The sequence below is a fragment of the Eumetopias jubatus genome, unplaced genomic scaffold (assembly GCF_037043125.1).
Source record: "Eumetopias jubatus isolate StellerSeaLion01/CBP00866 unplaced genomic scaffold, mEumJub1_p1.0 scaffold_11, whole genome shotgun sequence".
Classification (NCBI taxonomy): Eukaryota; Metazoa; Chordata; class Mammalia; order Carnivora; family Otariidae; genus Eumetopias; species Eumetopias jubatus.
The window spans coordinates 655389-683118 of record NW_028274817.1 but is presented as its reverse complement, the minus strand read 5'-3'; the positions used below and the strand labels follow the sequence as shown (position 1 = coordinate 683118).

Genomic DNA, 27730 nt, shown 5'->3' with positions numbered 1-27730 from the left:
CAGGATTTCCCGAGGGACCTTGGGCTCTCAGTGGTTGTCTCGGGGCCCGGCTTGGTGCGCACCAGCTGCGGACGTACGTGTGCGGGGAAGGGGGTCCTCCTTTTCTCTGCCTTTCAAGGACGGAGGGGTGGGAGTGGCATTCACAGCACCCTAGGTCAGAGGGTACTGTCCCACCGAGCCCGTCCAATCCAACCTTGACCGGAGCCACGGTTCCCCTTTCATGTTGCCGCCAGCCCGGAAGAGGGCCCGAGTGGTCCCTCTTCTGGTGTGGGGGCTCAGGGGTGCTGTGGCCACTGGGCAGTGGGGGTGGGGAGAAGCCAGCTGGGCCTAGGGCCCTCCTCCAGGTAGCCCCTGCCGCTTGAGTGGGAACGGTCCCTTCTCCTTTCCCATGTGGACCTAGTTTTCTCCTCCTTCACTTCTTTCTCTCCAGCCCCTTTGGGCTCCCACTTTCTCCAAGAACCTTGCAGGTTCACCCAGGGCCCAGTCCCCTCCTCCCTTTTCTCCAGTCTCTCTGCCTTTGCTGGCAGTCCTCAGCCCAGGGACCCAGGGGTGTGGCCAGGGGAGAGAAATGCTGCAGAGGGAAGGCCGAAGAGTTTACAGTGGGGCAGAGAAACACTCAGATTTCATTTGCCCATAAGCCCACCCCTTCCACCCCCAGCCACACACATAGAGACATCAAGTACTTACATCAAGCACTTGGTACCCTAACACCGATGCCACCTTCCCCTTTCGCTCAGAGCCATTTCTGGGAAGGCCTTCTCTGGGCCAAGCCTTGCACCAGGTGCTGGGGATTCCACAGTAAGTGTCATAGTGACGCTTGCTCCAGTGGTCCTTAACAGTTAATGAGGGGAACAGACAATAACTAAAGGGGGAAAAGAAATTATATGATTGCAAATCATGTCAAGGTGAAGACCAAGAGATGAAAATTAAGCACTGAGGAAGAATTACTATGGACAGGGTGGCTTAAAAAGCCCCTTTAAGAAGATGAGAGAAGAACGAAAAGGAGCTCCGATTTTAGGAGGTCTGGGGAAAAGCCTAGGCAAGCAAGAGAACGACAAGGGTGCAATCTCTGGGACAGGTGTTCTCCATGATGTAAAATGGCCTACGCCCCTTGCCCGGAGCAGAACCAGCGAAAGGGAGATGAGTGGGAACCGCACCGGGAGGACTGGGCAAGGGCTTCACTGGCCATGGACAGGGGTCTGGTGGCCGCTGGAGAGCCACTTGGCACAACCACTGAGCCAAACAGTGACATGATCAGATGGGTATTTTGGAATGACCCCCTCAACAGTTTTTTGGAAAATGAGTGCAGAAGAAACCCAGACAAAGAGAGATGGCTGGGAGCATAGTGAGTCGTCCAGGGCGCATATGGCAGTGGCCATGGAGCAATGCAGAAGCACCCCACGGAGGCACGACCGGTTAGGCCCCAAGCTGCACGCTATAGCCCTCTTTCGCAAAGGCAGAAGAGCCCCTTTTGATGAATAGTCACGTCTTCCCCACTTCAGAATGAACATTTGGTACATTTTTGTTGTTGTTGTTGTTGTTGTTGTTGTTGTTGTTGTTGTTAAAGGAAGAGAGTGAGGCCCTTAAAAATGGATTGGAACTGATGGGAAGTTCTGTGTGTACGGGGGTCAGGGAGCCCTACTCACTGGCTTTCTTATGGTGGATTTTTCTCGTGGCTAGGGTCTGCGGGTCTTTTCTCTCGACCTAGTTCCCCCCCCCCCCCGCCTCCTTTTTTTTCTCGATGGAGAGATCCCTTTTCATCTTCTGCCTGGGAGATAACTCACCTTATTGCCAGGGGTCTGGGAACTGGGTGGGAAATGGAGCTGGGTGTCTCACTGTTCATCTACCTAGACTTTCACTTCGTGCTCTAGTTTTGGGTAAGTGCTTCTGCCCCAAGGCACTCGTCAGTATTTGCCGGAATACTTCAGTCCCCAGACCTCAGTGGTCTACAACATGGATTTCTCATGCACAGGCCTTTGGTTCAGTTGTGGTATGCATCAATTTGTGAACATGGCTTCCGGTGTGCTCCATGTGTCTTCTCATTCTGGGATCCAGATGGAAAGAGCCGTGGCCACCTGAGTAAGGCAGGGTCTCCCCATGGTCCAGGGCAGGAGTGGGAGAGCGCAAGCCAAACCATTCAATCACATTAAGGCCCCTGGCTGGGCACGGTGTACCTCATGTCCATTCACATTTTGTTGGCCAATGTAAGTCACGGATCAAAGCCCAAAGGCAATGGGGCATGGAAGTATATTCTGTCTCCAGTGAACCGTGACAAAGACAGGGAGGGAAGGGAGACTTGTGATCAAATACATCTTCCTACCACATCTGTCGAAACAGTGGTATTGGATGGAGAACAGAGGGGTAAGGAGGTGTCGGGCGTCTGAAGAAGAACACTCGCAAAAGAAGGACTAGCACACATATGAGAGCTGGGGAATCTGAGTGGTGGGAGCAGAGTGAGTAGGGAGATCAGCATGAGGTGAGCTCAGGTGGGCACTTGGGGCGGTGAGGCAGACGGCCATGGGAAGAAGTCAAGACTTATTTCCAAGGGTGATAGGAAGTCCCCGCCTGGCATCTTTTCAGAGAGGGATGTGACGGGTTTGGACTTACTTCTTAAAGGATCTCTCCAGCTATCTTGGGAAGGAGAGATGGAGGGGGAAGCAGAGGGCATAGGAGGACCAAAGAGGAGGGGAATGCTGCCAAGTGTTTGGCTAAAGAGAGTGGCATCTTGGACTTAGGATGTAGCTCCCATGGAGATAAAATTTGGTAGATTGGGAAGACTGCTGGAAGATGAGTGGACAGAACTGGGGGACAGAGTCAGTGTGGGTGAATAAAGGAGAGGAGGAGATATGAGAAATGAGTCCCAGGCGCCTAGCTTGGACTGCCACGGGGATGTGGTTATCATTTAGGAACAGAGAGGGGAAGGGAAGGGAGAGGGAGAGGGAGAGGGAGAGAGCTGTTGAGACCACAGGGCCTGGAGAAAGGGTCATTTCTCAACTGAAGAGTCTTGCTGGGACATAGTGAAGTCCCTCAGGACAAAATAACCCAAAGTAAGCCAGTAGCCAAACTGTGGAAGGGGCCAAGATGCCCTTCAACAGATGAATGGATAAAAGGAGATGTGGTTCACATATGCAACGGAATATGACTCAGCCACCAGAAAGGATGAATGTCCAACTTTCACATCCACCTGGATGGGCCTGGAGGAGAGGATGCCAAATGAAATAAGTCAAACAGAGAAGGACAGTTATCATATGGTTTCACCTATTTGTGGAACATAAGGAATGGCATGGAGGACATTCGGAGAAGGAAGGGAAGAACGAAGGGGGAGAAATCGGAGGGAGAGATGAACCGTGAGAGACTCTTAATCACAGGAAACAAACAGGGTTACAGAGGGGAGGTGGGTGGCGGGATGGGGCAACTGGGTGATGGGTATCAAGGAGGGCACGTGTTGTTGATGAGCACCGGGTGTTCCACGCAACTACTGAATCATTCAACACTACATCAAAAACTAAGGATAAAAAGACCTGATGACGTACTCTACGCTGGCTAACTGAACATAAGAAAAATCAATGTAGACAAGGCACTCAAAAAAATAAAAATAAAGTGATGCTCTGTGGGATAAAAAATAAAATAATTTTTAGATTCACAGTACCCTGTACGGCAAGGACAGTACAGAGTTCCAATATATTCTTTTTTTAAAAAAAAATTTTTTTTATTTAAATTCAATTAGCCAGCATATAGTACATCATTAGTTTCAGATGTGGAGTTCAGTAATCCATCAGTGGCTTATAACACCCAGTGCTCACATCACATCACGTGCCCTCCTTAATGTCCATTGCTCGGTTACCCCATCCCCCCACCCACCTCCCTTCCAGCAACCCTCAGTTTGTTCCCTAGAGTTAAGAGTCTCTTATCGTTTGTCTCCCTCTGGTTTCGTCTTGTTTTATTTCTCCCTCCCTTCCCCTACGATCGATCCTCTGTGTTGTTTCTTAAATCCCACATATGAACGAGATCATATGATAATTGTCTTTCTCTGATTGACTTATTTTGTTTAGCATAACACCCTCTAGTTCCATCCACATCGTTGCAAATGGCAAGATTTCATTTTTCTGATGGCTGAGTAGTATTCCATTGTGTGTGTGTGTGTGTGTGTGTGTGTGTGTGTGTATGTATATGTATATATATATATGTATGTATGTATGTATATATATATATGTATATATACGCACCACCTCTTCCTTATCCATTCATCTGTCGACGGACATCTTGGCTCTTTCCACAGTTTGGCTATTGTGGACATTGCTGCTATAAACATTGGGGTGTAGGTGTCCCTTCACATCACTACATTTGTATCTTTGGGGTAAATACCTAGTAGTGCAATTGCTGGTTCATATATATATATATATATATATATATTTTCACTCTTCAATAGCTTCCCTTAAACTTGTTCATTTTTAAGTTTAAATAAATAATACAATTCTCAGCAGAACAACAGACAGACAAATCTTCAAAACAAAAACAATACACTACATCACCAAATATCCATACGTTCCAGTTTGTTCTGTCCTTTCTACTGGTTTGACACCCTCCATTCCATGTTGGCTGGTAAGCGGTCAAAGTGCTATACTCATGCTACTTTCCTGGCTAAATACGATACTCATACTACTTTTTTTTTTTTAATTTTATTTTATTATGTTAGGCTAGTCACCATAGAGTACATCATTAGTTTTTGATGTCGTGATCGACGATTCATTGTTTTCGTGTAACACCCAGTGCCCCGTGCAGTACGTGCCCTCCTTAATAACCCATCGCCGGGCTAACCCATCCCCCCACCCCCCCTCCCCTCTAGAACCCTCAGTCTGTTTCTCAGAGTCCACAGTCTCTCCTGGATCGTCTCCCCCTCCGATGCCCGCCCCCCCGCCATTTTTCCCTTCCTTCTCCCGATGTCCTCCCTGCTCTTCCTCATGTTCCACAAGTAAGTGAAACCATGTGACAATGAACTCTCTCTGCTTGACTTATCTCACTGAGCATCCTCTCCTCCAGGCCCATCCATGTGGATGTAAAAGTTGGGTGTTCATCCTTTCTGAGGGCTGAGTCATATTCCGTTGTGTATGTGGACCACCTCTTCTTGATCCATTCATCTGTTGAAGGGCATCTCGGCTCCTTCCATAGTTTGGCTATTGCGGACAATGTCTGCAATAGTCATGCTACTTTGCTAGTTACCTAGTCTCTTTTACTTTTCTTCTTTATTATACCTCAGAACAACCAGGCTTTGCTAAGTTCTGCCCCATTGTCTAGAAGAGCCCTACTCAAAGAGAGTTCCACGGACTGGTATCAGGCCATGTGCTCTTTGGTACCAGTCCATGGTGAGATGAATACAGAAACGGAAGAGTAAGAATTTAGAAACTTTTATAGCAATCTGACATGCTGTAACACCTTTACTGTCTTTTAGAAAAAGTTCCCCAGAGATTGGGAATCAAAAACCTTAGTAACTCGATGTCTAGAGGAGAGAGTAGAATCACAGAAACCAGTTGACTAGGCCATTTTCTAGTAGTGAAAAATGGGCAGGGCCTGACCTGTGGCAGTGAGACTGTAGAGGAGAGGCCTGAGGTGAGACTGCTGCTATGTTGGTGATGCCAAGTAAAGAGAAGAAAGAATCAAAGATGACCATTAGTAATTCCCCTCTATTTCTGGCTCTGTTCTCATTCAGGCTCCTGTCTGTTTGAAATTCCTCTTCTGCCCTGCCCAACTCCCCAACACACACACACACACACACACACACACACACACACACACCACACCCACACCACACACCACGCACACACCACACACACACACACACACACACACACACACACACACACACACACACTAGATGGAGCAGGGCTATGTATTTCTCATGTTTGTTCTCCTGGACCAGGTATACAAGAGGCAGCCTGTACAGGTTTGGAACTGAATTGGATAGAGTGTGACACCATAGTGGATGCTTGCTGCATATTTGTTGGATGAAATTTAAATTAAAGCAATCCCAGAAATGAAGATGCACAGTATGCAAAGCATGCAGAGAAGAGATGGAGTTGAGGAGTTTCCTTTTTTAGAGAGGATTTCAAGAATAGTAAGGGAAATAATGTTTGATGTTTGATTTTGGACACACTAAAAATAAGATGCTCATGGAATTTTCGGTAGTCTTAGAAATTTGTCTCTAAAGCTTGGGAGAGAGGTAGAAGCTAGAGGTAGAGATTTGGAAGACATTGTTAAAGGTCATAGTTGAAGCCAGGATGAGATTATTCAGGGAGAGTGTAGTGTGAAGTGAACACAGGGAAGAGAAGGGAAACCTGGGAACTGTAACACTCCAGCCAGGAAAGGAAAAGGAAAGATAAACAGCAGATAGAGAGAAGGAAGAAGAGCCATCCCCCTTCGTGGCTTGAAGAGAACAAACATTCACCCAGGAGCTATAGTCTGCAAGGAGAGGTAACTGAGCTGGAGTGAGTCAGTGACTGCAGCAGGGAAGGGTAGAAGCTACCAGAATCTGATGACAGGATGGTCAAAGTTTGGTGTTTTTAGGGAAGAGGGGAGGAGAATGATCTGCAGGTGACAGTGGGTATCAGGTCCGGGAGGAGATTTGCCTCACATTCTTGTCCAAGTGTATAAGGTACGTGTTTTAACTCTTAATCCTTATGAACCTAGATTTCATTCCCATTATTCGGGTAAAGTAAGGAGGCCAGAGAGTAAAAACTGTAAATGGAAAAAGCTAGGACAGAAGCCCAAGGCAGTCTGGTGCCAGAGACTCTAGACGCTCAGCCACCATGCCTATTGCCTCCCAAGAGGAAAAACAAGAAGCCATCTTGAATTAAAGCCTAACTTCCATTGTCTGTTAACCATACGGATAATGTCATCCACAGATATTCCTGTAACGTCCATAAAATCCGTAGCCCTATTAAACCAGACGCCCAACAACAGACTACAGGGATTGTTCAAGGTAGGACAGTTTATGCTACAAAACTGACAGCCTCCAGTCCCGGTGGCTTATCATCCCCAAACGTCACTTTTTTAAAGCCTGTGCTTCAGGGGCACCTGGGTGGCTCAGTCGGTGAGGCGTCGGCCTTCGGCTCAGGTCAGGATCTCGGGGTCCTGGGATCGCGTCCCGCATTGGGCTCCCTGCTCCGTGGGGAGCCTGCTTCTCCCTCTCCCACTCCTCCTCTTTGAAAAAAGATTTTATTTATTTATTTGACAGAGAGAGAGAGAGAGAGACAGCGAGAGAGGGAACACAACAGGCGGAGTGGGAGAGGGAGAAGCACGCTTCCCGCCGAGCAAGGAGCCCCACGTGGGGCTCGATCCCAGGACCCCGGGATCATGACCTGAGCCGAAGGCAGACACTTAGCGGCTGAGCCACCCAGGCGCCCCAAATGAATAAAATCTTAAAACAAAATAAAACCCGTGCTTCGTGTTCATCACAGGTCAGCAGAGGCCCTGACAAATGGAGAGGCTCCCCACCTACTTTATAGCTTCATCCCCTGGAACTCATGACCTCCTCATACTCAAAGAACAAAGCACCCATCACCCACTTGCGGTCCACAGGCCAGCGCTGATCACATGGCTGTTCCTAATTGCATGGGGTCAGGTGGGAGAGAGAGGGACTGGGAAATTTAAAGGAGCAAATAGGATATCTGGTGAGCAGTACTGTGTGAACGACAGAGACCTTTTCCTAGAGGTGCTTTGGACGACTTGTTTCACACGTTGCTTAAAAAGTTCTTCGGAGCTTGATTTTTGGGAAATTTTATGGCTGTGTGCGTGCGTGCGTGCGTGTGTGCGTGCGTGCGTGTGTGTGTGTGTGTTTGCAGCCATAGCTCGTTTAAGACTCAAGTATCTCTGCTATTTCTCTAGTTTACTCTTGGCATTTTGTTTACTTATGCATTCGCTCGTTCATTTATTCAACGACTCTTTACTGAACACCTGCTATGGAGCAAAAACTTCTGCCCTCATAGAGGTGCTGTTTGAATGGGAGCAGAAATTGACACAGTTAAGTATGCAATGCCTGGCAACTGGTGAAGAAAAATAAAGCAGGGAGAAGAGATGGAGTGCCAGGCCTGGGAGCTGCAGTTTTTCATAGGCAGTCAGGGAAAGCCTCAGCATGAAAAGTGTTGGTCAACGATGACCTGAAGGGTTTAAGAGAGCAAGCCGTGAACTTTTCCCAGAGAAGGGAGTGTTTTATAAGAATTAAAGATTCTTTTGATGGTGGGACACTCAGATAGGTGAAAGACAGCAATGTTACTTAAGAGCTCCAAACAGGAGGACACTGCCAGGCAGGACCACACAGGGTGGGGCGGGGGGAAGGCGCTAGTCAGAGACAGGGTGACAGCAAGCTGGAGCTTTAGGGGGCGGTTATATATGGCAATCAGGATAAGTTAGCTAATTTTGTGGGATCTTTGTAGATTCGCTAGTGTACGTAATTTCCTGGGCTCCAGGGCGTAAGGGCTATCTATCCTTGATGATTAGGGCAGGTGGCCTGGAGTGGGAGAGCATGATATTGCCAAGTAGTTGGAGTACAGACTTAATCAGCTGCTCAAGAAAGGGAACTGACTGGCCTGTAACCAGGGCCTCAAAACAGGGTCAAGAGATCATTTTGGGGAAAAAGAAACACAACTCTTATTACATAAGGTTCCAGACAAAGGCCCCGCAGAAAGAGGGCATCTGACATGTTATAGCAAAAGCAATGAGGCTAGGGGGACTGAAGAAGAGGGAGTGCAGGTGAGAGGGGGAGGGGGTAAGTTCAAGAGCCTCCCAGGGGCCGTGATGTAGTACGGCATTGTAGAGGCCTCCGCTTGGACCCAGAGCCGGAGGGGAAGCTGCTGGAGTGTTTTGAGCAGACAAGTGACATGATCTGCCATAACATTTTAAGGAAAATCTCTTGGGCTCTTGTGAGGAGGCTGTACTGGGGAGTAAAACAGAAGCAGAGTGACCAGCTTGGATGCCCTTACAATAATCTAAAAGAGAGGTGATGGTGACTTGGACCGGGGCGGGGGCGGGGGGGGTGGCAAAGGAGGGGGTGAGAGGTGGCCAGATTCCAGAGATACTCTGAAGATAGAGCTGACAAGATTTGCTGGTAAGTCAGATAGGGTGCGAGATAAATAGTCAAGGACGACTTTAAGGCTTTTGGCATGAGCGACTAGAAGTACGGAGTTGACATAACTCAGATGGGGATGACGTGGGAAGTGCAGGTTTGGGGATTTGAGAGTTTAAGAGTTTTTACAAAGGGATTTGAGAATTCATAAGTAGAACTACCCTACAATCCAGCAATTGCGCTACTATGTATTTACCCAAAGAATACAAAAAAATACTAATTCAAAGGGATACGTGCACTCCCACGTTTATAAGAGCATTATCTACGATAGCCAGATTACGGAAACAGCCACTGACTGATGAATGGATAAAGAAGATGGGGTGTGTGTGTGTGTGTGTATATATGTATATGTATGTATGTATGTATATATATTCATATATATATCTATGTGTGTGTATATATATATATGGACTACTACTTAGCCATCAGAAAGAATTAAATTTTACCATTTGTAATGACACGGATGGAACTAGAGAGTATTATGCTAAGCGAAATAAGTCAGAGAAAGACAAATACCTTAGGCTTTCAGTCATATGTGGAATTTAAGAAAGAAAACAAGTGAGCAAATGGGAAAAAGAAGAAACAGAGAAGCAAACCAAGAAACAGACTCTTAACTATGGAGAAGACCCTGATGGGTACCAGGGGGGCGGTGGAGGGGGATGGGTGAACTAGGGGGCGGGGATGAAGGAGGGCACTTGTGGTGATAAGCACAGTGTTGCAGGTGTTGTATGGAAGTGCTGGATCGCTATATTGTACACCTGAAACTAATATTACACTCTGTGTTAACTATACTGGAATGAAAATAGAAATTTAAAAATATATCTAACACCCTCCCCCCCCAAAAAAAAGAGGCAAAGATCACTTTCAATTGGAAGGAGTAGAATAGTAGGATCAGGGAAGGTTTATGGAGCTGATGAATGGGGCAGAGGGAGGTAGGATGGTTTGACTATATAAAGTCACAAACTGGGGCGCCTGGGTGGCTCAGTCGGTGAAGCGTCTGCCTTCGGCTCAGGTCCTGATCCCAGGGTCCTGGGATCGCGCCCCACGTCAGGCTCCCGGCTCGGCGGCAAGCCTGCTTCTCCCTCTCCCACCCACCCCTGCTTGTGTTCCCTCTCTCGCTCTCTCTCTCTCTCTGTCAAGTAAATAAATAATATCTTTTTTTTTTAAAAAGTCACAAACTTTGTTCTCTTTTCTCACTGTTACTAATTCAAAGTTAAGTTGGCTACTTTCTTCTGATATTTTCATCACTTTCGTATTCCTCCAGTCTCACTTCTGTTGCGCTATCTATTCATGAGTAAATCTCAGTTGATGTTAAACCCTGTTCACATGAAAAATTTCAGTTTAATTATCTTCGTCCCCTCTATTTTGTGTATTATATAGAGACACCTGAAGACTCAAGATGGGTCTTGCACTGCTACTCCTATCTTGTCACTTGGAAACAACATTATTTCTCCAGGTCACATATCTTGTCTACTATAGTGTTTGGTTTGACCAGGTTTTTTTTTTTTTTTTTTTTTTTTCCTTCTTGAATCCTTTCAGAACTCAGTTTCCTTATTTGAGGATATTTCACACACAATGTTACATTAGTTTCAGGTGTACAACATAGTGATCCCACAAGTCTATACATTATGCGGTGCTCACCATGTGCATCGCTACCATCTGTTTTCATACATCGCTTTTACAATATCATCGGTTATATTCCTTATGCTGTGTCTTTTATTCTTGTGACTTACTCCTTCCATAATTGGAAGTCTGTATCTTACACTCCCTTTCATCCATTTGGCCCAACTCCTCACCCGCCCCCCCTTCCCTCTGTCAGCCATCAATTTGCTCTCTGTATTTAGAATTCTTTTATCAGTTTGATGAACCTCCTATAAATTAACACACTGTAAAAGTCATTTGCAGATAAGCTCTTTGTCCTTTGCCAAGAGATGTCTGTCGTTGTATTGTAAAGCATGTTCCAAAACTTTAATTAGCAAATTCACAGCACCTTTCTGTTTCCTGTACGCTCCCTTTTCAGACAAAAGTAACCATCCACTGGAATAAGAGAGGAAAACACTACCTGCATCCCTGAGTTTTTAGTTTCCTGCCTGACAATATCCAAGACTGACTGTGATAAATCAGGAGAGAATAGAGAAAAGGAAACCACCTAAGAGGCCATTAGATAGATGATCCAGGAAAATAGTTAAGAATGCAGAAAGAGGCTCGGCCCTGCACATATCTCCCAGTCCTCCCAGGCTGAGTCCTGGGATCGTCTTCTGCTGTTACCCATTATCTCCAGTGCTTCTCTGTGGCCTTTCCCATGACTCTCCTTCCCGGCTATCCTATGGCCTAGTGAAGCTCTCCGTTTCAGTCGGTTTGAGCCGCTACAACAAAATACCGCAGACCTGGCAATTTATAGCCTACAGACATTTATGTCCCACAGTTCCAGAGGCTGGAGGCCCAAGATCAAGGCACCAGCAGATTCGAGTTCTGGCGAGAAGCCCTCTTTCTGGTTCATAGACAGCTGTCTTCTCACCACGCCCTCGCGAAGCAGACGGGCTGGGAGAGCTCTCCGGATCTCTTTTCTAAGGCCGCTAATCCCACTCCCGAGGGCTCCGCCATCATGACCTAATTCTTTCCCAAAAGCCCCACTTCCTAGTACCATCACTCTGGGGATTAGGTTTCAACATACGAGTTTTGCGGGGACTCAAACATTCAGGTCGTAGCATTCTCCTTGGCATTCATTCCTCATGTACCACTTGTGTTACCTGTTCACCTTCCTGCTTGTCCACCTCTCTATCCTAATCCCCCTTTTTAAAAAAACTTTTTATATCAATTCAGTTAGCCAATATATAGTAGTACAGCATTAGCTTTTGGTGTAGCGTTCAGTGGTTCATTAGTCGCGTATAACACCCAGTGCTCATCACATCATGTGCCCTCCTTAAGGCCCATCACCCGGTTACCCCATCCCCCCACCCACCTCCCTTCCTACGACCCTCAGTGTGTTTCCTGGAGTCAAGAGTCTCCCATGGTTTGTCTCCCTCTCTGATTTCCGCCCGTTTAGTTTTCCCTCCCTTCCCGTATGATCCTCTGCACCATTTCTTATATTCCACATATGAGTGAAACCATAACGATAATTCTGATTCCCTTTTGAAACTCCAGAGGTGACTCCGAGAATTGTTGACAGCATGTATGCCTTAGAGGTGCTGTCTTTCATCGCATGTGCCTGGCCCAAATGCCACTTTTGTACTGCTCTCAGATTGGGAAACCAGACCTGAGACTAAGATACCAACTTCCCAGCAGGACGTTTTTGAAGAAGATTTATCCCAGGGAGCAACGATAGAAAGACTAACGGGGAATGGTCCCTGGAACTCTGTGTTACACGAGACTTGGGGAACGTGAGGACCACTTAGAGAGACATTCAGGACAAGGAGTCATATTGAACAAGAGCAGCCTCAGGGAGGTCACTACCTATAAAGGCAGTGCTTTCAAGGGATGCTTCAGACTGCAGCCAATTCTGGTTTCACAGTAGGGAATTCCTACAGGAGAAAAATCTCCTTACATGTGATCCACATGTAGGAAGTCTGACATCAAATTCAAACCTGGTTATTCAGCAGGGCTTCTGGGTGGAAAAGAAACCGCGGCAGGGTAGTGAATGTGGGAAGTCCTTCTGTGACTCTTCCACCTTAATTGGGCCTCAGGACATTCACACTGGAGAAAAACCCTCTATATGTAAGGAATATGGGAAAGTCTTCATCCAGAGATCACTTCTCACAAAGCATCAAAGATCTGATAAGAGGAGACAAAACCCTTTACATGTAGTGAATGAGAGAAAGCTTTCAGCCAAGGGCCCATCATTGACCACCAGAGAATCCACACAGGAGAGAAGCTCTGTCAGTGCAGCGAATGTGGGAAGGCTTTCAACAAGAGCCCACACCTGACTCACCGCACACACATCCACAGCGGGGAGAAGCCCTGTGAGTGCCATGAGTGTGGGAAGACCTTTAAAAGATGCCTCCCCCCTCACTCATCACATACTGATTCATACAGGAGAGAAACCGTTTGAGCGTCTTGACTGCCGGAAAACTTTTCAGTGGCCTTTCAGGACTCGTTCGGCACAAGAGAATTCACACTGGAGACAAACGTCGTTCGTGGCACGAGCGTGAGAAAACCTTCAGCCGGAGCTCATCCCTAATACAGCCCCTGAGATTTCATACAGGAGAAAATCCCTTTTAAGGGCAGCGAGTGTGAGAAAACCTTCAGCAAGAACTCATCTCTTATTCACCATCAGGCGGCTCATATTGGAGAGAAACCTTTCTGAGGAAATGAATGTGGAAAAGCCTGCAGCCAGGGCATACGCTTGACCGAACACCTTTGAATTCACACCGCAGAAAAGCCGTATGAGTGTCATGAATGTGGGCAAGCGTTTCCCCCAAGCTCATCGCTCACTGACCACCAGTAGATACTCACTGGAGAGAAGCCCTATGGCTGTCGTCTTGAATGTGAGAAGACCTTCAGCAAGAGCTTATCTCTCGACCAGCACCTGAGGACTCACACTGGCGAAAAGCCATACGAGTACAGTGAGCGTGGGAAGGCCTTCAACAAGAGCATGCTGCTGACCCAGCACACATGCGTTCACACTGAGGAGAAGCCCTACAAGTGCAATGAGTGTGGACAGGCCTTCAGCTGCAGCACACACCTGACCCAGCACCACAGGATACATACTGGAGAGAGACCCTAAAAATGCAATGAATGTGGAAAGGCCTTTGCTGATACCTCATCCTTTTCTAGACACCTCTTTGTTCACACTGGAGAGAAGCCCTATAGATGCGATGAATGTGGAAAAGCCGTTAGTGCCCCCCCCCCCCAGGGCTTCTTCAGCATCAAAGAACACACACAGGAGAGAAGCCCTATAAATGCACAAAATGTAGAAAAGCCTTTAGTAGAAGTAAACACCTTACGGAACACCAGGGAATTCACACTGGAGAGAAACCCCACACATGTAAACAATGTGAGAAAGCCTTCAGCCAGAGCTCACACCTCATAAAACATCTGAGAACGCACACCGGAGAGAAACCCTATAGATGTAAGGCATGTGAAAAAGCATTCAGCCAGAGTGCCTCCCTTATGCCTCATCAGAAAGTTCATAATACCAGAAAGCCCTATGAAAACTATAATTCCTTTACTGAATCCTCGGCCTTTTTTTTTTTTCAGCACCAGAGTATTTTATTATGTTATGTTAGTCACCATGCAGTACATCATTAGTTTTTGATGTAGCGTTCCACGATGCCTTGTTTGTGTATAACCCGCAGCGCTCCATGCAATACGTGCCCTCCTTAATGCCCATCACCGGGCTAACCCCTCCCCCCACCCCCACCCCCTCTTCTCTAAAGCCCTCAGTTTGTTTCTCAGAGTCCACAGTCTCTCCTGGTTCGTCTCCCCGTCCGATTCCCACCCCCTTCATTTTCCCCTTCCTTCTCCCGATGTCGTCCCTGCTATTCCTGATGTTCCACAAATAAGTGAAAACCATATGATCATTGTCTTTCTCTGCTTGACTTGTCTCACTGAGCGTCCTCTCCTCCAGTCCCATCCACGTGGTTGTAAGAGTCGGGTGTTCATCCTTTCTGAGGGCTGAGTCATAGTCCATTTGTAGGTATGGACCGCATCTTCTTGACCCACTCATCTGCTGAGGGGCATCTCGGCTCTTTCCACAGTTCGGCTACTGCGGACAGCGCTGCTATGAACGTTGGGGCGCGTGTGGCCCTTCTTTTCGTTACATCTGTGTCTTTGGGGTAAACACCCAGGAGTGCAGTTGCTGGGTCACAGAGTTGCTCTATTTTTAATTTTTTGAGGCACCTCCACGCTGTTTTCCAACGTGGCTGTACCAACTTGCATTCCCACCACCAGTGTAAGAGGGTTTCCCTTTCTCCACAACCTCTCCAACATTTGTTGTTTCTTGCCTTGTCAATTTTTGCCATTCTAACGGGTGTAAGGTGGTATCTCAATGTGGGTTTTTTTGTTGTTGTTGTTTTGTTTTGTTTTTGATTTGAGTTTCCCTGATGGCTAATGACGATGAACATTTTCTCACGTGTCTGTTAGCTATTTGCGTGTCTTCTTTGGAGAAGTGTCTTTTCATATCTTCTGCCCGCTTTTTGACTTGGTTATTTGTTTTTTGGGTGTTGAGTTTGAGAAGTTCTTTATAGATCTTGGAAATCGGCGCCCTGTCTGTAGTGTCCTTTGCAAATATCGTCTCCCATTCCGTGGGTTGCCTCTTTGTTTTGTTGACTGTTTCCTTTGCTGTGCAGAAGATTTTTATCTTCATGAAGTCCCCAGAGTTCATTTTTGCTTTTGTTTCCCTTGCCTTTGGAGACACGTCTTCAAAGAAGTTGCTGTGGCCGATGTCGAAGAGGTTACTGCCTATGTGTTCTCTTCTAGGATTTTGACGGATTCCTGTCTCACGTTGAGGTCTTTCACCCATTTTGAGTTTATCATTTGTGTATGGTGTAAGAGAATGGTCGACTTTCATTCTTCTGCCTGTGGCTGCCCAATTCTCCTAGCACCGTTTATTGAAGAGACTGTCTTTTCTCCGTTGCCTGTTTTTTCCTGCTTCATATTGAAGATTATTTGACCGTAGAGTGGAGGGTCCGTGTCTGGGCTCTCTCTTCTGTGCCACTGATCTATGTGTCTGTTTTTGTGCCAGTCCCATGCGGTCTTGGTGATCACAGCTTTGTCATATAGCTTGAAATCGGGCAACGTGATGCCCCCAGCTTTGTTTTCCCTTTGCAGCATCTCCTTGGTGATTCAGGGTCTTTTCTGATTCCATACAAATTTTAGGGTTGCGTGTACCCGCACTTTGAAAAATGCCATTGGTATTTTGATCGGGATGACGTTGAAACTATAGATTGCTCTGGGCAGCATAGACATTTCAACAGTGTTTATTCTTCCCATCCATGAGCATGGAATGTTTTTCCATCTTTTTGTGTCTTCTTCGGTTTCTTTCATGAGTGTTCCACAGTTCCTAGAGTATAGATCCTTTACCTCCTCGGTTAGGTCTATTCCGAGGTATCTTATGGTTTTTGGTGCTATTGTCAATGGAACCGACTCTCTAATTTATTTCTACAGTTACGTTGTAAGTGTATAAGAAAGCAACTGATTTCTGCGCATTGATTTTTTGTACCCCGCCACGTTACCAAACTGAATTGCCGTATGAGCTCTAGTAAATCGGGGGTGGAGTCTTTTGGGTTTTCCACGTAAAGTGTCATGTCATCTGCGAAGAGAGAGAGTTTGACTTCTTCTTTGCCAATTTGAATACCTTTTATTTCTTGTTGTTGTCTGATTGCCGTTGCTAGGACTTCTAGTACTATGTTGAACAAGAGTGGCGAGAGTGGGCATCCTTGACGTGTTCCTGATCTTAAGGGAAAGGCTCTCAGCTTTTCCCCATTGAGGATGATATTCGCTGTGGGTCTTTCATAGGTGGATTTTATGAACCTGAGGAATGTTCCCTCTATCCCTATACTCTGAAGAGTTTTAATCAGGAAAGGATGCTGTATTTTGTCAAATGTTTTTTCTGCATCAATTGAGAGGACTGTGTGGTTCTTCTCTCTCCTCTTATTAATGCGTTCTATCACACTGATTGATTAGCGAATGTTGGACCACACTTGCATCCCGGGGGTACATCCCTCTTGGTCATGGTGGATGATCCTTTGAATGTACTGTTGGATCATATTGGCTATGATTTTGCTGAGAATTTTGGCATCCATATTCATCAGGGCTATTGGTCTGAAATTCTCTTTTTCGATGGGGTCTTTGCCTGGTTGGGAGATCAAGGTAGTGCTGGCCTCATAGAGTGAGTCCGGAAGCTTTCCTTCTGTTTCTATTTTTTGAAACAGTTTCAGGAGAGTAGGTATTATTTCTTCTTTGAATATTTGGTAGAATTGCCCGGGGAATCCAGCAGGCCCTGGACTCTTGTTTTTGGGGGGAGGTTTTTGATCACTGCTTCAGTCTCGCTACCGGTTATTGGCCTATCCCGGTGGTCAATTTCTTCCTGTTTCAGTCTTGGGAGTTCATAGGTTTCCAGAAGACATCCATTTCTTCCAGGTTGCTTAATTCATTGGCATATAGTTGTTGATAATAATTTCTAATAATTTTTTTTTTCTGTCTCCTTGGTGGTAGTCATGATCTCTCCCCTTTCATGCACGATTTTATTAATTTGGGTCCTTTCTCTTCTTTTGGATAAGTCTGGCCAGTGGTTTACTGATCTTATTAATTCTTTCAAAGAACCAGCTTCTAGTTTTGTTGATCTGATCTACTGTGTTTCTGGCTTCTAATTCATTGATCTCTGCTCCAATCTTAATTATTTCTCTTCTAATGCGTGGCTTAGACACCATTTGTTGTCTTTTCTCTAGTTCTTTAAGGTATAAAGTTAGTTGGTGAATTCAGGATTTTTTCTACTTTTTTGAGCGAGGCTTGGATGGCTATGTATTTCCCCCTTAGGGCTGTCTTTGCAGTATCCCATAGGTTTTGGACCGATGTGTCTTCGTTCTCCTTGGTTTCCATGAATTGTTTAAGTTCTTTTTTGATTTCCTGGTTGACCCAAACATTCTTGAGCAGAGTGGTCTTTAGCTTCCAGGTGTTTGAATTGCTTCCAAATTTGTTCTTGCGATGGAGTTCCAGTTTTAAAGCATTATGGTCTGAGAATATGCAGGGAATAATCTCAGTCTTTTGGTATCGGTTGAGACCTGATTTGTGACCCAGTATGCGGTCTGTTCTGGAGAAAATTCCATGCGTGTTCGAGCAGAATGAGTATTCTGCTGTTTTAGGGTGGAATGTTCTGTATATATCTATGAGGTCCATCTGGTCCAGTGTGTCATTCAAAGCTCTTGTTTCTTTGTTGGTTTTCTGCTCAGATGATCTGTCTGTTGCTGAGAGTGGAGTGTTGAGGTCCCCTACAATTAACGTATTATTATCAATGTGTCTCTTTATTTTGGTTGACAGTTGGTTTATGTAGTTGGCTGCTCCCATGCTGGGGGCATAGATATTTACAATTGTTAGATCTCTTCTTGTTGGATAGATCCTTTAAGAATGATACAGTGTCCTTCTGTGTCTCTAACTACAGTCCTTAGCTTAAAACCTAACTTGTTTGATGTAAGAATTGCTACCCCAGCTTTCTTTTGAGGTCCGTTGGCATGAAAGATGGTTCTCCATCCCTTCACTTTCAGTCTGGATATATCTTTAGGTTCCAAATGAGTCTCTTGTAGACAGCACATGGATGGGTCCTGTCTTTTTATCCAATCTGCAACCCTGTACCGTTTTATAGGAGCATTTAGGCCATTCGTGTTGAGAGTGATTATTGAAAGATATGATTTTATTGTCGTCATGTTGCCTGTGAAGTCCTTGTTTCTATAGATTGTCTCTGTAAATTTCTGTTCTATATCACTGCTGGGGTCTTTCTCCTTTTAAAGAACCCCACGTAATATGTCTTGCAGGGCCGGCTTAGTGGTCACATGTTCTTTCAGTTTCTGCGGGTCCTGGAAGCTCTGCATCTCTCCATCCATTCTAGATGACAGCCTTGCCAGATAAAGTATTCTTGGCTGCATCTCTCCATCCATGCTAAATGACAGCCTTGCCAGCTAAAGTATTCTTGGCTGCATGTTCTTCTCATTTAGTACCCTGAATATGTCTTGCCAGCCCTTTCTGGCTTGCCAGGTCTCTGTGGATAGGTCTGACGTTATTCTGATGTTCCTCCCTCTGTACGTAAGGAATCTCTTCCCCCTAACTGCCCTTAAGATGGTTTCCTTGGTTCTGAGATTTGTGGGTTTTACTCTTACATGCCGGGGCATTGGTCCGTTCTTGATTTTGGGAAGGGTCCTCTCTGCCTCTAGGACACAAATGCTTGTTTCATTCCCCAGATTAGGGAAGTTCTCAGATATGATTTGCTCAAATATATCTTCTAGTCCCCTCTCTCTCTCTCTCTCTCTCTCTCTCTCTCTCTCTCCCCCCCTCCCCCTCTCTCCCCCCTCCCCCTCTCTCCCCCCTCCCCCTCTCTCCCTCCCTCCCCCTCCCCCCCCACCCCCTCAGGGATCCCAATAATTCTGACATTGGAACATTTCACGGCATCACTTATTTCTCTAATTCTGTGTTCATGGGTTTTAAGCTGTTTGCTCCAGGCCTCCTCCTGTTCCTTCTGTTCTATCAGTTTGTCTTCTAGATCACTAATTCATTCTTCTGCCTCATTTACCCTGGCTGTTAAGAGTATCTAGATTAGATTGGATCTCACTGATAGCATTTTGAAGTTCTGCCAGATCAGCTCTCATTTCTGCCCTTAGAGACTCTATGTTCAGCACCAGAAGATTAACACTGGGGACAGAAACTATGAATGAATGGAGATGCTCAGTGGGACCATTGCATATGAGGATTACTGCAGATTAACTTTTAACATCCCTTCCCACCTTGAGATTTTACTGTAGGAAATGTTGGGGTCCTCCTCTTTGCCTAGGATTGTGTTGCATGCTGTGTGGATAAGGCACCATTGCAAATATATCTCTCTGCCCTGTAAATTAGAGTGGATTGAGGAGTAACGTTTGTTGGGGCTTTGAAATTAAGGATGGATTTAAACATAAATGTTGAGTATTAAAAGTATTATTTGAACCTATATATAAAATACAGTTAGGATTTTTCAGGGCATGATGGTCTTACATATTACGTGTGTGTGTACTTTTGGTCCCTATAAAAGTCCCACAGTGACTGCTACTTGACATTTCGGAATGTCTAGGCTGGTGCAGATGAAGTGATATTAACAGTGCGTAGAATTGTGCAATATGGAAAAATTCGGTAAAGAACAATGAGAACTCTGAAATGAGAGAGAGAAAGCCATGGAGTTGGAAGGTTATTTGGGGCCATCCAGTCTATAGCTTTTCACATGTTTTGAAGTTACATACTGTTTATATCTATCTATCTATCTGTATCTATATAGAGATATAGAGATATAGAGATATATAGTTATATAGATATTACATGGAAACTTGGTACATGGTAAGGTTTCAAACTAGTCAAAAGGAGGGTAACAAATTAGAGATTGGGGATTATAATACACTTTGTCGTTGTTCCTTATCTACGTCATAGCCGAATAGGTGTAGCAACTTTCCCTTGTGTTCCAGATGTATTCTTGTCAATTTGAATACATAGAACTCAAATTCCACATGTATTTTTTGAAAATTACCTTTTGAATAAATTCTTCTGTGAATCACACACGTAAGTTAAGTTCCTCTTTTACTTGATGTCCAAAGCAGTAAGTGTTGGTATCCCAATGTCAGTCTAACACCTTTGTCAACTATGGTTCTACTTTTCATTCTGAATTCATGCTCCCCCTTGGCCCCCTGCCAGATTTCAGTTGTCAGAATTCTGCACCCTTCCTGACTCCCTAAAAGCCCAACTCCCAAGCCTAGTTTAAAGGGATACCTTTTGGTCCCAGACAGTTGGGAGCAGAAAGTCAGGGACACATATCTGGAGGCTTGGAGGGGGTAGGGCTTGGCAGTGAAATCCAGGTCCTTACCTCCTTCTCTTCAAGTAGGTTTGGGCAGTTATAAAGCATTTTTTTTTTCCCCCACAGGGTCTGGGCCTAGACCACTGGCTTGATGCTTTTCGATGGTTATCCCTCTCCAGTATGAAGGTTGACCAACTTTCCTGCAGCTTTCTGGTTGGCCATTAGCAGAGCTAAGACTAGAAGTAGGATGCCTGCTGCCCAAGATGGGATTTCTTCTATCATACCAGACCAAGAAGCAATTCCTGGAAGGCTCCTGGGACCTCCAGAATAGTAGAGATAGCAGAGCCTGGAAGATGGAAACTTCATAGCCCTATGATTCTGCTCATGCACTGGTCAAATTATGTGCACAGGGCAACTAAATGAAGCAGACTCGGACTCTGCTCTGAAAGCTAGCGTCCCCTGGAAACTCACTCCCAGAAATAAGTTGGGTGCTGTTAGAAACAGTGGGGGCAGATTTGATGAGACTTGGAAGTCCTGAAAATGTTGAGAAGGGCAAGTCTGAGAAATGCTATATAATACTGCCAGTGTGCCTCTCTCTCTGTCCCCTGGATAGGGCGAGTTGGGAGCAGATATAGTGAGCCTCAAGTTATGGAGAAAGAAATAGAGTTATACAGTGTCCAAGTGGTCTATTTATAGTCAAACTGTTAGGCCCAGAATAGAAATGAGGCCTCCAGATTCCCAAACTGTGGACACATAACTCTACCACTTTATTTCTCTTATACAATTTTACCTGTCTCCTTTTTTAAAATTTTTAAATTCAGTTAGCCAACATATGGTACATCATTAGTTTTTGATATAATGTTCAATGATTCGTTAGTTGCATATAATACCCAGTGCTCATCACATCATGTGCCCTCCTCTGTCTCCTATCCATAAAGATATCCTCCCACCATATATATATATATATATATATATATATATATATATATATATATATATATATATATTATAATGTAGTGCAGCAGTTCCCAAACATTTTGGTCTCATGACCCTGTTTGACTCTTAAGGATTATTGAAGAGGTAACTTTGGGTATTATGTATTATATCCATCAATATTTAGTGTATTCAGACTTGATACTAAGACAATTTTAAAGTATTTATTTATTCAATTAAAATAACCATGGAAGCATAAAAAACTTCTGAAAAAATCAAAAACCAAAAGATTGAGGGGAAAGAGTGGTATTAATTTACATTTTTGTAAATCTGTCTTTTTGATAAAGTTCAATTAGCCTAACGTGCAGTATATAATTAGTTTTTGACGTAGTGTTCAGTGATTCATTAGTTGCATATAACACCCAGTGCTCCAACAGATGGATGGATAAAGAAGATGTGATTCAAATATACAATGGAATATTACTCAGCCATCAGAAAGGATGAATACCTACCATTTGCATCGACATGGATGGAACTAGAGGCTATTACGCTAAGTGAAGTAAGTCAAGCAGATCTCTTTAATGTCTGGCTTCTTAGAGGACAACTGAACTCTACTAACTGCTTCTGCATTTAAATTATTGAGATGTGTTATTCTGGTGGATGTACATGAGGAAAATTGGGCCTTATACAGATATACCACTGGAAAAGGGAGAGGCATTTTAATAACCTTAAATTTTTTTAATTAAATTTAAAGAAAACTTAGAAGATAGTAAAGAGATGGAGGACATTAGGAGAAGGAAGGGGAAAATGAAGGGGGGTGGAAATCGGAGGGAGAGATGAACCATGAGAGCCTACGGACTCTGAGAAACAAACTGAGGGTTTTAGGGGGTTAGCCTGGTGATGGGTATTAAAGAGGGCACGTACTGCGTGGAGCACTGGGTGTTATACACAAACAATGGATCGTGGATCACTACATCAAAAACTAATGATGTATTGTATAGTGACTAACATAACATAATAAAATAAAATAAAAGATAGTAAAGACTTTCAGGCCAAGATGTTCAAAGAGGAACTATATCTAAATAATAAAACCTGATATTGCGGTCACTTTCTCTAGAGAGGTCCATTAATTCCAGGAGAAGGGGTTGAGCCTTTCGAGATATTGTGGACATTTTCTTTGGAACTATGTAAAATTTAACGAGGGGTAATTTCTTTAACAGTTGCAAGGTGGAATCTGAAACTTTATTGTTGAAATTTTCACGCAGTGTTACACTAAATCCATCAGTCTATCTTGCACTTTGTTTCTTATTGAAGTTTAACTGACATAAAATATATTGGGCACACAACAGAGTGTGTTTCGGGCACACAGCAGAGTGATTTGACAATTCTATACATTACACAGTGTTCACCATGATGAGTGTAGTTACCATTCATCACCATACAACGTTATTACAATATTGTGGACTGTATTCCCTATGTCATACTGTTCATCTCCCTGGCTTACTTATTTTATGACTGGAAGTTTGTACCTCGTAGTTCCCTTCGCCTTTTAGGCCCCTCCCCCACCCCTCCCCCCTGGCAACCAGCAGTTTTTTCTCTATATTGCTAATATTGATCAGTCTGTTTCTGTTTTGTTTGTTCATTTGTTTTATTTTGATTCCACACATAAGTGAAATAATATTGTATTTGCCTTTCTCTGACTGACTTCACTTAGCATCATATCCTCTAGGTTCATCCATGTTGTCACAAATGGCAAGATCTCATTTCTTTACTCCATTACATATGTGTGTGTGTATACCATATATATATATAACATACATATACATATATGTATACCATATATATATATATATATATTTATATTTATATGATACCATATCTTCTTTATCCACTCATCTATCAGTGGACACTTAGGTTGCTCCCATGTCTTGGCTATTGTATATAATGTTGTGATGAACATAGGGATGCGCATCTTTTTGAATTAGTGTTCTCATTTTCTTTGGTTGAATACCCGGTAATGGAATTACTGGATCATATAGTATTTCTACTTCTTTTGTTTTCTTCTTCCAAGTTTTTATTTAAATTCCAGTTAGCTGGGGCACCTGGGTGGCTCGGTCGTTAAGCGTCTGCCTTCGGCTCAGGTCATGATCCCGGGGTCCTGGCATCAAGGCCCACATCAGGCTCCCTGCTCCACGGGAAGCCTGCTTCTCCCTCTCCCACTCCCCCTGCTTGTGTTCCCTCTCTCGCTATATCTCTCCGTCAAATAAATAAATAAAATCTTAAAAAAATTTCCAGTTAGCTAACATGCAGTGTCGGATTAGTGTCAAATGTAGGATTTAGTGATTCATCACTTACATACAACACCCAGTGCTCATCTCAACAAGTGCCCTCCTTAATCTCCATCAATCATTTACCCCATCCCCCCAACAACCTCCCCTCTCCACCAACGCTCAGGATGTTCTCTGTAGTAAAGAAGAGAGTTAAGTTTTGTGGTTTGCCTCTCTCTTTTTTCCCCCATGTTCATCTGTTACGTTTCTTAAATTCCACCTATGAGTGAAATCGTATGGTATGTGTCTTTCTCTGACTAACTTATTTTGCTTAGCATGATACTCTCTAGCTCCAACCACATCATTGCAAATGTATATATATTATATTATATATATATATATAATATATATAATATTCCATTATATATGTGTGTGTGTGTGTGTGTGTGTGTGTGTGTGTGTGTGTGTGTGTGTGTAGTGACAACTTCTTTATCCATTCATCAGTCAATGGACATTTGGGCTCTTTCCATAATGTGGCTATTGTTGATAATGCTCCTATAAATATAGGATGAAGCCCAAAGCCAGCAGAAGCAGGGAAATAATAAAGATTAGAGCAGAAATAAATGATATAGAAACAAACAAACAAAAACCCCCACAGTAAAATAGATCAATGAAACCGGAAGCTGGTGCTTTGAAAAAATTAATAAGATTGATAAACCCCTAGCCAGACTTATCAAAAAGAAAAGAGAAAGGACCCAAATAAATAAAATCACAAATGAGAGAGGAGAGATCACAACCAGCACCACAGAAATACAAACAATTGTAAGAGAATATTATGGAAAGTTATATGCCAAAAAATTGGGCAATCTGGAAGAAATGGATAAGTTCCTAGAAACATATAAACTACCAAAACTGAAACAGGAAGAACTAGATCACTTGAACAGGCCAGCAAAGAAATTCAGTCCGTAATAAAAAATGTCCCAACGAATGAAAGTCCAGGACCACATGGCTTCCCAGGGGAATTCTACCAAACATTTAGAGAGGAGTTAATACCTATTCTTCTCAAACACTTCCAAAAAATAGAAATGGGGGGAAAACTTTCAAACTCATTCTACGAGGCCAGCATTACCTTGATTCCAAAACCAGACAAAGACCCCACTGAAAAAGAGAACTACGGGCCAATATCCCCGATGAACATGGATGCAAAAATTCTCAACAAGATACTAGCTAATAAGATCTAACAGTGCATTAAAAGAATTATTCACCACAATCAAATGGGGTTTATCCCTGGGTTGCAAGGGTGGTTCAGTATTCACAAATCAATCGACATGATACACCACATTAATAAAAGAAAGGACAGGAACCATATGATCCTCTCAATAGATGCAGAAAAAGCATTTGACAAAGTACAGCATCCATTCTTTTTCTTAGAAAAGATTTTATTTATTTTAGATAGATAGATGATAGATGGATGATAGATAGATAGATAGATAGATAGATAGATAGATAGATAGATAGATGATAGATAGATAGATGATAGATAGATAGATGATAGATGATAGAGAGAGAGAGAGAGACAGGAGGGGTAAAGCGGAGGGAGAGGGGCAAGCAGACTCCACATTGAGCATGAGCCCAACACGGGGATCAATCTCATGGCCCTGAGATCATGAGCTGAGCTGAAATCAAGAGCTGGATGCTCAACTGATGGAGCCACCCAGGTGCCCCCCAGCCTTCATTCTTGATAAAAACCCTCAACCAAGTAGGGATAGAGGGAACATACGTCAACATCATAAAGGGCGTATGTGAAAGACCAATATCATCCTCAATGGGGGAAAACTGAGAGCTTTTCCTCTATGGTCAGGAACAAGACAGGGATGTCCACTCTCACCGCTGCTATTTACCATAGTACTGGTATTTCTACTTCTCTAATTTTTTGAGGAACCTGCATAGTGTTTGCCTGTACAACTGACGCTATTTGTGGATGACATGGTACTATATACAGAAAACACTATAAAGCCTCCCCCAAAAATCTATTAGGAGTAAGAAATGAATTCAGTAAAGTTGCAGGATACAAGATTGATATACAGAAATCTGCTGCATTTCTATACACTAATAAAGATGAAGGAGGAAGAGAAATTAAGAAAGCAAGCCTATTTACAGATGCACCAACAATAATAATACGTAGGAACAAATCTAACCGGGGAGGGGAAAGACCTACACTCTGAAAACTATATAAGACATTGGTGGAAGAAATTGAAGATGACACAAACAAATGGGAACATACATGATGCTCATGGACTGGAAGAATTAATATTGTTTAAATGTCCACACGACCCAAAATGATCTACAGATTCCATGCAATCCCTATCAAAATACCAATGGTATTTCCCACAGAGCTAGGACAAATAATCCTAAAATTCGTATGGGATCATAAAAGACCCCGAACAGCCACAGCGATCTTGAGAAAGGACAAAGCGGGAGGTGTCACAGTCTCGGATTTCCAGCTATGCTACAAAGCTATAGTAATCAAAACAGTATGGTACCGGCACAAAAATAGACACATTGGCCACTGGAACAGAATAGAGAGGATAGAAATAAGCCCACGCTTATCTGGTAGATTAATCTGTCACAAAGGAGGCAAGGATATACAATAGAGAAAAGACCATCTCTTCAATAAATGGTGCTGAGGAAACTGGTCAGCAACACGCAGAAGAATGAAACTGGACCACCTTCTTACACCATACACACAAATAAACTCAAAGTGGATTATAGACCTAAATGTGAGGCCTGAAACTATAAGACACCTAAAAGAAAACATGGGCAGTAATCCCTTGGACATCAGCCTTAGCAACGTATTTATGTCTCCACAGGCAAGGGAAATAAAACTATTGGGACTAAAAATAATTTCTTAGTATTGTTAACTATCCAGTTAGTGATAAAGTTTCTTCAATTGTATTAAAAACCATTCAAAACCATTAAGCAATAGTAAGCGACAGTAAAAAAAAAAAAAAAAAAAAAAAAGTTTTTTTTTAAACAGTTTGATTATTGGAGTCAGAAACCAAATAATTACCATACATTGTGATTGGTAGAGATGTCTCTTAAGTCCCTTTGAATCTAGAGGATCTTCCTCCATATTTCTCTTGTTTCTCTTTCTTTTTTTTTTTTTATTGCAGTAAAGTTGACATAACATTTAGCACTTTAATCATTCAGGAGTGTTTAGTACTTTCACAAAGTTGTGCAGTAATCACCACTAATTAGCTTCAGAACATTTTCATCACCCCAAAAGGAAACCCTCACCCATTAAGCAGTCACTCTCCATTCCCCCAATTCTCAGGCTCTGGCAAACACTAATCTGTTTTGTGCCTCTTGCGAGTTGCCTATTCTGGGTATTTCATATAAATGGAATCAAACAACATGTGGTCTTTCTTGTCTGGCATCTTTGGCTCAGCATAACGTCTTGAAGGTTTATCGTGTTGTAGCATATATCAGAACCTCATTCCTTCGAATTGACCAAATAATATTCCATTGTACGGGTATACCAAATTTGTTTATCCATTCTTCATTTGATGGAAATTTGGGATTATTTCCATCTTTTGGCTGTTGTGAATAGTGAATAGTGCTTCTATAAACATTCTTGTACAAGATTTTGTTTAAACCCTTGTGTTCTGTTATTTTGGGTGTATATGTAAGAGTGGAATTGATGAGTCACATGGTAGTTCTATATTTAACCTACTGAGGAATCGCCAAATTGTTTTACATGGTGGCTGCACCATTTTGTATGTCCACCAGCGATATATGAGGGTTCCAATTTCTCCACATAGTAATGTCCCCACTTTCATTTCTGCTTTTAGTAATCTGACTCTTCTCTCCTTTCTTAGTATAGAATCAGTACTGCTTTTATTTTCTCATACTCTAAGGAGATAGCAGCTTCATAGGCTTCCATGTGTG

At 43.6% G+C, this 27730-nt stretch overlaps 1 long non-coding RNA gene across 1 annotated transcript in view; it reads left to right on the top strand.

Annotated features, from left to right (window-relative positions):
• Positions 1 to 20775, top strand: part of LOC114201613 (uncharacterized) — a 36256-nt gene extending 15481 nt beyond the window's left edge. Inside the window, exon 5 of the long non-coding RNA XR_003607669.1 lies at positions 20709 to 20775. This is a non-coding gene — a long non-coding RNA (uncharacterized LOC114201613). The remainder of the gene's footprint in view (positions 1 to 20708) is intronic.
• The last annotated feature ends 6955 nt before the right edge of the window (positions 20776 to 27730 follow it).